A 10,839-nucleotide genomic window follows, 5' to 3' on the forward strand; every position below is an offset into this window, starting at 1 on the left:
AAGATGAAGGTCTGGTAAAGGACAAGGAGCATGAGATCTTTGAATTAAAGCAATAAGTTGGTACCATTACCGCCTATTTGCTGGAGGATAAAGAAAAGAAAGAAGAAATGCAAGCTGAAATGAATGTAGCTATCTCTCAAAATGAAACCTTGGTGAAGACCAATGATGCTCTTCCAAAGGAACTTGCTGAGACCAAAGAAATACTTGCTAAGTTCAACCAGAGTGCTGTAAAGCTAGGCAAAAGATGGAATCGGTAAAACCATTAAAGGATACCACTGGACTTGGTTTCTCTGGATACGGGGAAGGTGAGACCTCTGGAACCAAGAATGATGCACTGAAGAAATAATCAACACCTAAGGACAACAACAGAAGTAAAGGTAAGAAAAAGTTTAAGCTTGTTTGTTTTAACTGTCTTAAGGAAGGACATACTACCAATGTATGTAGGAGAAAACCTTACAATAATTTTCCTTATTTTCAAAACAATGTGGCTAGACCTGGTAGATTTGATGGTCACTATTATACATGCAACAAGTTTGGGCATAAAGCTTTTGAGTGCAGGTTAGTTATCAACAACTTTGGAAATTATCCACAAGATCCAATGGAGCCACCCCTAAACCTCTTATGAACTGGAACCCAAATCAATACAGAATCCATGACCATCTTTCAAATTGTTATGAAGCGGCAACCAGTTGGAGAGCAACCTATCTAATTTGTTGTGGTAGCGGTCACTCTACTGCAACATGCAAAAGGAAGAATGAAAATGTGAACACTGGACCATGGAGAACACCTAGAATGGTATGCTATCACTGCAACAAACTGGGACACAACACCAGAGCATGTAGATTGAGAAATAATCCATCAGGAAACATACCAATTGACATTGAAGGGAAGATTGATATTGAAACCATTCAAGCGTATATGAACAAAACTTGAAAAAAGAAATCTGAAGTGAAGCCACACGATGAACCAGTTTCCGCACCAAGTGTGGAAATCCCTGAATTAGTAAACTAAGCTTCAAAAAGCTTAGGGGGAACATATCGGTTAAATATTTAGAAACCCCCGGAGTATATCGTTAAGGCATTTTTATCGATACTTGTTACCTGTCAACAAATAGAATAATTGAAGTGGAAAAAGTAAAATTAATGTTCAAACCCTAATAGTGATGCATTTATTATGGTAGGTGGGAGCATGTTTAAAAGTAACTTTTGTCGTCATTTCTACTTACCTAGCTACCGAGAAACTTTGTTTAAGCTAAGTAGAGCAACCAGAGCAATTCATCTCGCATTTGAAAGAATTCAGAAAGAAATCTTGCAACTGTTTCATAATATTAGTGTGAAAGTGGTAATCAAGCGTCCAAAGAAGTGTGTTTTGCTCATCATCAGCAAACCCTAAACTCAAAAAATAAAGGTATTTATCTTTGAAACATTCTTATCATTTGGAATCAGTTTAGTATGGCATCTACATCAAATCTCCCCTCTAGTTCTACTGAACCTGAGGACACACTTGAGCTTCTCAAGATAAGGTACAATGCCCTATCCCAAATTCCCGTCGGAGTCATTGTCGAAGGCGATGTTACAGGATATATTGATTGTAAACTAGAAGACCTAGGGTCCCTATTAATTCACTCCCAGCTGAGTTTGTTCTGTGGAAATGATAAAAAGATCAAACCTAAATATAGAATAATAGAAAAGAAGAAATTACACAATGCAGTTTACTTTCTCGAAGAATTTACCGAGGAAAACATCAGGATTATCCTCAGTAGGGTTCATGGTGACAAAATATACCTTGAATGAACACATGACATTACACCGGAGACAATTCATGCCATGACCAGATTTTGCAATATTGGGGAAGTGCATGTTCTTCAGAAAATCTCTAAAATGAAAGTAACGAAGCTCACTAGTTCAGTAAGTGATCAACGAGCAATGACAGTCAATACCATTAGAGATGATTTGGTAAAATATGCATGTATGGTAATTGGGTACAAAATATTTTATGCTAGCATAATGAATTCTGTTCCTTCAGCTGCGGTGCATGCTGCTTACAAAATGATGAAGGAAGATGCAGAATGTGATCTATGTACCTGTATAAAGAATCAACTCTTAGAGAACCTGAAGTCGATCAAATCAGATAAAACTCAAAGGTTCAAGTTTGATCAATTACTAATTGGTTTATTTTTCTACTTTCAAAGATACTTTCTTGGAGTCGGTGATGTTGAATGGTCAACTGATCTACCGGTTACCAGACAAATAAAGGAGAGTCTGGAAGTAGTAGGAACTGCATATCCGGAGACTTTGAACAAGTATTTTGGTGAATTAAAACTAAAAATGAACCAGCGAACGAGAATATCTGGTGATTTAGTTAAAGAATATGAAGATGACATTATTTCACCATCAAAACAAATGAATGCATAATGGAAGCAGTTGAACCCAAAAAAGATGTAGTTGGGCCTGTGGCCTATGAGGTGGTAAATGATATAATGACAGGATACGCCTCAACCCTACTAGCCTCACCACTGGAACCCAAAAAGAAGAGGACTGGTACTTATTTAGAGAGAATCAAATCCAGTGAGGAACCAAAGGAGATAAAAGGTAAAGAAGCACCATCGACACCGAAATCTGTTACATCTGCTGCTAAACCCAAAGTGACCAAAAGGTCACCTGCTAAAAAGAAATTGGAGGCTGTTCCGACAAAGGTATTCAAACAAACACGAAAAACCAAGAATCATTCACCAGATCCTGAAGACTCTGAATCAGAGGTAGAAGTAAAGAAGACAAGGCAATCTACCAAGAAAATGAAAGCAATTGGTAATGTATCTACAATCTCTGCACTGGTAAAATTAGATATTTTTTCTTACAAACCTATGACACATTGTCAAAGGACCATAAAGAATATCAGAAGAAAAGTTATTGATGACCTAAAAGATTATTTTGATGATTTCAATGATAATGAAAAGGAGGATGTTGAACAAGAACTCATTAAATATCTATGCATAAATGATCGGTCACCTTCTGAGATTAAATCTATTACACCTAAATCCTTGTATGATTCTTTGGACAATAGATGGTGCATTGCTATTGACAAGGAGCAAGACATCAGGGAGAAAAATTTTGCTCAATATTTTCTAGGTGTCTCTAATTCAGAATTGTTTGAACTCATTGATAAGAACAAAGGCATTTTCTTCATGCGAAGAAGAAGACGCTACCCGAAGGCAAATTTTTTGAAGTGGAACAAGACACCCATTTGAAGGTGAAAACTATTGTCAACATGCAAAAAGTACAAGCAGCTAATCGGTTGGCTGAACAAGAGCCTGATTTATCCACAACCAAACCTGATGTAGTCTCTGATAGTATAGGTGAAAGAATAGCAGAACAAAATGAACCCATTGACGTTGATGCACTAGACATGGAGAAAACCACTCCAGATGTGAAGGAAGCTGAAAAAGAAAGATCAAAGAAAGAAAAGGAAGATAAAGCGGAAAAAGAGAAACTTAAAAAGGAGAAAGCAGAGAAAGAAAAACAAGAGAAAGAACAAGCAAAGAAAGTGCATCAGGAAAAGAAGAAAATGGAAGAAGAGGAAAATAAGAAAATGGAGGAAAAGGAGAAGAAGAGAAAGGAAGAAGACAAGAAAAAGAAAAAGGAAGAAGAAGAAAAAAGGAAAGAAATAAAGAAGAAGAAGGAAGAGGAGAACCAGAGAGAAAAAGAGAGAAAGAAAAAAGAGGAGAAGGCTGCCAAGCTAGCCCAAGAAAGAGATGAACAGGAGAAGCAAAGACAAGAGAAGGTCAAAGCCAAAGAAGGAGAACAAATTCGTAAGTCAACTGGAGATCAAACCAAGTAGGTTGACTCCACCAGTTCCACTAATCTGACTCTTGCCTGTCTGACTCAATCAGCTGATGAAACTAAGCTACTACGAAGCATTCATTTAGCACAGGAAAGATTGGAAGAACTAAGGAAAAAGAAAGAATGGGATGTCATTTAGTTTGCCGTTGACACCCTCTCCAATCTAATCTCTAGTACTAATCTTCCCAGTACTGATACCTCCCTAGCTAAACTCAAACTTCTCTACACAATAGTCGATGACCAGGTACAATGTCTTGAAGATGTTGCCCAAGCCCCTACAAAGAAAAGTCATGAAAATGCAATTGCAGTTGCCTTAGTACAACACATGAACGACGACCGAGCAAAACTGGTTAAACAAAAAGAGGATATAAGGTCAGCTATGGGTGAAGGTCACCTACTCTTGAGTAAAATCTATCAACCTCACCTGTTCTATGAAGATGCTCTGAACCAAAAGACACTACTACAAACAAAGTTGCAGAAGTACATCGACAACTTCAAACTACCTTATGATCTGTTCACAGCCTATGGACACTCTGTTCATCATTATCAACATCAGATCTCTAAGTTGGATTCAGAGATCTACAATCGGACTCGAGATTTGCAGGAGCTTCAGTTTCTCCTATTGCCTAAATTGCAAGTACTCCAGAAATTCTTTCTGAACCTAGAAGCTATCACTGTGACATAGGAGTTAAGCACCATAGATGTGATGGAAGAACTAGCCTTCCAAATGAAGACCGAGAGTGAAATTGTTGCCTCACTTCTCGAGTCATGGTCCTCAGATATGAAGGACTTTCTGCAAAACTTTAAATCTCTTTTTGAGATTTTTTACTCTTTATTGAAATGAACACATACTCTGTTTTTACATTATGCAAACTGGCAATATTTTGTATTTGCTTTGTCATTGTTCACAAAGGGGGAGTAGTGTATATCTTCAAATTTTGACGATTATTTTTGCATACTTGTAATTTTTGCAAAGGGAGTAGTGTATATGCTTAGGGGGAGTAATTCTACTTATGACATTCTGTTAGCACTTAGTTGTCCAAATTTTTCCTAAGTGTTGCCATCAATGCCAAAGGGGGAGATTGTTGGTATTTTGGTGATGTTTAGTTGTGATTGTCATTGATGGACACACACTTATTTGATGAATGAATTATTCTCAATTGGTAGCCGTTCTAACGGGTATTGTATGTATAATCTTTATTTGTTGAAGACTATCAGTATTTTAAAGAAGAAGCTTATCGGTCAAGTGGTATGAAGACCTCAAGCGGAACGGAGACCCCAAGAAGTAGTTAATCTTTTGATCAGATTGACTATGATCAAGTTTTCCAGTCTTCACTTGTTAACCGTTAATTGGTATATGTAATTAGCCGGTATACATGTAATATGTGATGAGTTATCATCCACCGACACTTTAGCGGTGCTTCTGTGCCGTGTTACCAAATGTGTCTAGATGCATTGTACCTAGGAAATTGTAATCTAATTTCATTGGACTGACATGAAATCAAATTCCTATTTAAGGACATCATGTCCATGGTTTTAAAGAGAGACAAGAATAAAAGTTGATATGTGCAAGTCTTTGAGAGATAAGGTATCTTGAGATTGAGATTGAGAGTGCAAAGCATAGAAGACCGAAGTAATGCTTGAATGCATTAACAAGGAGTTTTCAGGGATCTAATCAAGCATTTTGTACTACTATCTAGATCATTCACTTGTTGATTACTAATTTCTTCGACAAGTCTGAAACCCTTAACCGGGTAGGCCTAGCCAAGCCTATTATAAATCCTCTAACAAGTTGGTTCACAGTTGTGGATTTGAAATCCTTTAACATGGTAGTCTTTAACAGGACTTATCTCCTAATAGAGATCTAGATTCCTAACAGGATCTGTTTTGGTGAAGAACATTGTAAGACCTTGATCGGTTTGACCTTAACCAATCTGGTTACTATTTTGTAGATAGTTGACTTGTGAGTTTTACTCACCGTGGTTTTTCCCATTTGGGTTTCCATGTCAAAACATCTCATGTTATGGTGATTGCACTTTTGTGGGTGAATGCTTTATTTACTATCTGGTTTGTTTTTGTTCTAATCAAGTTATTATTTAACCTGCTTCACTGGTCAACAGTTAAACTATTTAAGTATTTATTGAGATGATTAGGTATACTAATTCACCCCCCCTCTTAGTATTCATCAATTTGAGTGCAAACTGCAGAGGTGAATACAAAACTTAAGCCTAATCAATTGGAGAGTTTCATAAGGTCCATACAGAATTGCCATTACAAAGAGAAGCCTTGACAAGACCTTCAGATGCCCATTTCACAAACTTGACTAGTCACTATCGGTTAAAGGCCTAGAAACCCTAGCAAACCCTCAATTTTTGGGTTAGGGCATAGTACAAAAAGTTGGGAAACCAAAACCACCAAAATCACTTGGGGATAGGTGAATTATTGAAGAAAATCAAACCTTGTTGTAGGGTCTTTTGGACTATTTTCTTCTAAACCCTTGAAAACTAGATTTTGGAGGCCTAATAGGGGCTCATTCCTTGTAGCCTTTTTTCTAGGCAAAATGGTGAAATCAATAGGAAGAATAACGGATGCAAACCACAAATGGACCCATATGGAATTCATTTCATGTTAAAAACCACCTCCACACCTCTGCAATGACTCACAACAACAGGTGGTGAAATTGACAAGTTGAAGACAAGACAACAAGAATGAGCATGTGGGAAACACTTTGAATTGGTAGGGTTCCTAGTTAAACACTTGTTGCAAACACCTTGAGATTGACAAGAAGCAAGCCCTAGAAGAGATTGAGAAGGACTTGGAGGTCTTGGAGAATAGCTAGACTTGGAGAGGTTGGTGGAATTGAGCAACACCAACTAGGTGAAGTGTGAGCAAGCTAGGTGAATCCCATCAACATTACATAGCATGCTCCTAATTCAAATATCCAAACAATTATATTCATTGGAAATTCCGCTAGGACCAAAATCCAACATGCTTCACCAATTGGTAGAAACCCTTAGTGAAATAACATAAAGTTTAACCTGGTCTAAATAGGACCACCATAACAACATGCCAGTGAATGCAAAGACACCACATAGTTCAGACATGATCAAGAAGCACCTTCAGAATGATAGAAATCATTCCCATAAGCCAGACCAAAATTGTCTGATCAAAACAACAAATATCACTTACTGGTAAAGCTAGCCGGTACCAGGAAATACCAACCGGGAACAAAAGTGATAGGAAATGGAGAAACAAAGCATGAAGCAACAAAATGTAGTAAACATTATTAATTACAAAATCTGCAAATCATGAAGATCTGCAATGTTACAGAAATCAGCTCACTGGCCTGCTAAAACATGCTTAATTATAAAACAGGTCACAACTGAGACCTCAAATCTTCAGATCTATCTTCATGTTTTTTCTCTTAGCTTATATCTACTCCTTTTTATTCTAATGCTCAATTACAATGATTTATATGATCCAAAGGGATCCGGTCGGCCCAAAAAAAGGATTAAATGCCGAAGAACAAGACCTAACGTGTAAAAACAACAAGGTCGATGTCTGCCAAAGAAATTCCTCTAGAAAATCCAAAGGATGAATTGTAGATCAAAGGGAAAGGTCAACCACATGCCAAAAAACATCAAAATCAATGCGTAGGGCTCCGCAAGCTACAAAAGGGATCCAGTAGATCCTAGTAGGTTACAACTAGGCAAGCGGTACCAGAAAACTGTCTCAGAAACCAGTAGCGATTACTTACCAGAAAATGATCCAAATGCTCCATGGTTTGGGAATAAGGTAGATGATAAAGTCCTTAAGAAAAATCCAACTGCTCAAGATCCAGTGAGTCAATGCTAGTAAATGCAGAATGAAATGCAAAACAAAAACAAAATATTTTTGGTTGATGCAAGATTGCCATGAACTGGGGATGTTCCTACATCAGACATCCGGGGTTGTTGAAAAAGTGAGTCTCTCACTTTGTTAGGGTTAGAGGAAAACCAAGGTGGTCTACCTCTATCTAAGAAATCCAAGATGAATCTTCAACTCATCTGGTCTTCCATTTCACAAGATATTCCTTATACTAACTGCTCTGGGTACTATGCCCAATCCTACTGTCCAAAATGTCTTTAATCTGATCTGGTTCCTTTCGGGAGAACTGTTTCTTGAAGTCTACAATATTGTCCTCACTGAATTCTAGTTCATGATACTGATGAAGATCTGCAATGTTAAATACAAGTGAAATACTTAGACTATTTGGTAACTCCACTTCATATGGATTTCCAGAACTGAACTTTCTCAAAATCTTGCAAGGTCCAAACTTCCTCATCTACAACTTGTTATAAGTTCCAACTGGGAATCTTTCTTTTCTCAGATACACCATCACTTCATCGCCAACTACAAATTCCTTTTGTCTCCTCTACTCATCTTCTTTCTCCTTATACTTGTTGTTCATGTCCTCCAAATGTTTCTTAACTTGAGTAAGTAAGTCCTTCATGTGATCTACAAATTCTTCTGCTTCTGCACTACTCTGGTCTTGACTGCTAATATATCTTAATTCTAATATACCTCTAGGGTGTGCTCTGATAAAAATCTCAAAAGGTGTCCTTCCAGTACTCCTGTTTACTGAATTATTGTAGGCAAACTCTACTTATGTAAGAATCAAATCCCAACTTCCAGTTTTGTCTCCAACTAAACATCTTAACAAATTTCCCAAGCTCTGGTTAAATACTTATGTCTATCCATCAATCTGTGGGAGAAAAGTAGAACCAAACTTCAAATCTGTCTTCATCTTCTTCAAAGTGTTCTAAAAAAATAACCAACTTGATGCTTAATACCAGTAAACCAGTTAAATATGCTGGCAGACAGTGTTAACAGTAAATTGCTATACCGGTAAAGATTAATGCATGAAACATAAACATAAAGTCATCCACAACACATAACACCAATATTTGTATGTGGAAACCCTATAAGGGGAAAAACCATGATGGGAAACCTTACCCACAATCAAATGATACTACTACAGATAGTAAGTGTACATAAATGGGGTTTGCACATGCAAAAAGGCCAACAGCTTAGAGCTCACTGCTCAATCACAAAATGAGAGTCACACTGACTACAATTGGATGGTTAAATCCAATAAGAATGTACTGCACAAAAATAGCATCTTCATATGCTGGATTCAGTACCGGTGTAATGCTGATATGCTTATACAAAAACCTAGCTTCAACTTCAAATGATGTCTTCGTGTATTGCTCTGCTTAATCTTGCATATACCTTCACTCAATTCTTTTTCGCATTCCACACTTGATCTTACAAATAAGATCTTACATTTATACCATAACCTAAGACCAATTTTAGTAGGCCAGCTCTACAAGATATTACAATAAACATTTTACATACAATATAATATCCGATACAATAACCAATTAAACATGTCAGCTTAATGCATTTACATCAATAATAAATCATCTCCATAGCGTGCGATGCTGATTTGGAAAAGATAAACCTGCTGGTGTAACCCTAGATAACCCTGAACCTATTTGCTGGTAAAAGCAAATATGAAAATGTGAATATACCAATGATCAATTCTTCAAAACAAAGTGTCCACATGATGTCTTCAACATTATCAAGTGTCTTCCATATCATTCCAGGTATCGCTGAACATTATATCCTGCCGGTGAACCATATACTAGTAACTGTGCAATAGTTACTTGCTTGCCAGTGAATGTTGCTGGATCTCCAAAGTGCTTGTTTTCAGTAGGTGTTGACATCAATGACAAAACCATACCAAAATACCGATAGTTTCTCCTTTATCAGATTCTCCCTCATAGAACTATTAGGTATGCACAACTAAACTCCTTTGAATAACATGCCATGTTGAATGAAGTGATCAAACCACTTGCTTTTGTCTACCATAACTAGTTCTCTACATGCTCTCCAAGGTTCTGCAAAATCCAGGTCATCATCATACAAGGTCTTCAACTCCTCAAATCCTAATACTGTCACTCTCATCTCTATTAGCAAATTCCTCCTCCTACTTAATGCATCAACAAATTTGTTAGATTTCCCACTTCTATGCTTCAACACAAAGGTGTAACTCTGCAAAAATTCTACCCATCTCATATGTCTATGATTCTTAAGAAGTGTACTTTCATGAAGGAAGGGAGAGTAGTACCTTATTTTAGCGATAAATTGAATGATGCCCAAAGGAGATATTTAGTGTATGATCAAGAATTTTATGCCATAGTTCAAGCCTTGAAGAAGTGGAGACATTACCTGTTGCCTAAGGAGTTTGTGTTGTATATGGATCATCAAGCTTTGTAGTATTTGAACCGTCAGAGTAAGTTGAATCTGTTAGGACCTGGAGGCAACTGAGAGGGGGGGGGGGGTGAATCAGTTGACTATTAATTTCAACCCAATTATAATTTAACCAAACTTAATGCATAATACCGGTAAACCAAACTTTATGCCGGTAGACAATTTAACAGTTAATTGCAGTACCAGTAAAAGTTAATGCATGAAATAGAAAGACAAATAACATCCACAACACATAACACAGTTATTTGTACATGGAAACCCTATAAGGGGAAAAACCACGGTGGGAAACCTTACCCACAATCAGATGATACTACTGTAGATAGTATGTGTGTACAATATGGGGTCTGCATATGCAGAAAGGCCAATTGCCTAGAGCTCATTGCTCAATCACAAGATGGCAGTCACATTGACTACAATTGGATGGTTAAATCCAATGATAATGTACTACTCAAAATAGCATCTTCATATGCTGGATTCAGTACCGGCTCTGATTATCTTCTCAAAACCTTCCTTCAATCTTCAGATGATGTCTGCATGTATAGCTCTGCTTATATTCACATATACAATATTTTTTATGCCTCTACCACTTCTTGCATTCCCATATCAATCTCATAAATGAGATCTTACATATATACCAAAACCTAAGACCAAATGTTTAGGTCGGCTTACAAAGAATATTACAATT

Source organism: Cryptomeria japonica, chromosome 5 (assembly GCF_030272615.1).
Source record: "Cryptomeria japonica chromosome 5, Sugi_1.0, whole genome shotgun sequence".
NCBI lineage: Eukaryota > Viridiplantae > Streptophyta > Pinopsida > Cupressales > Cupressaceae > Cryptomeria > Cryptomeria japonica.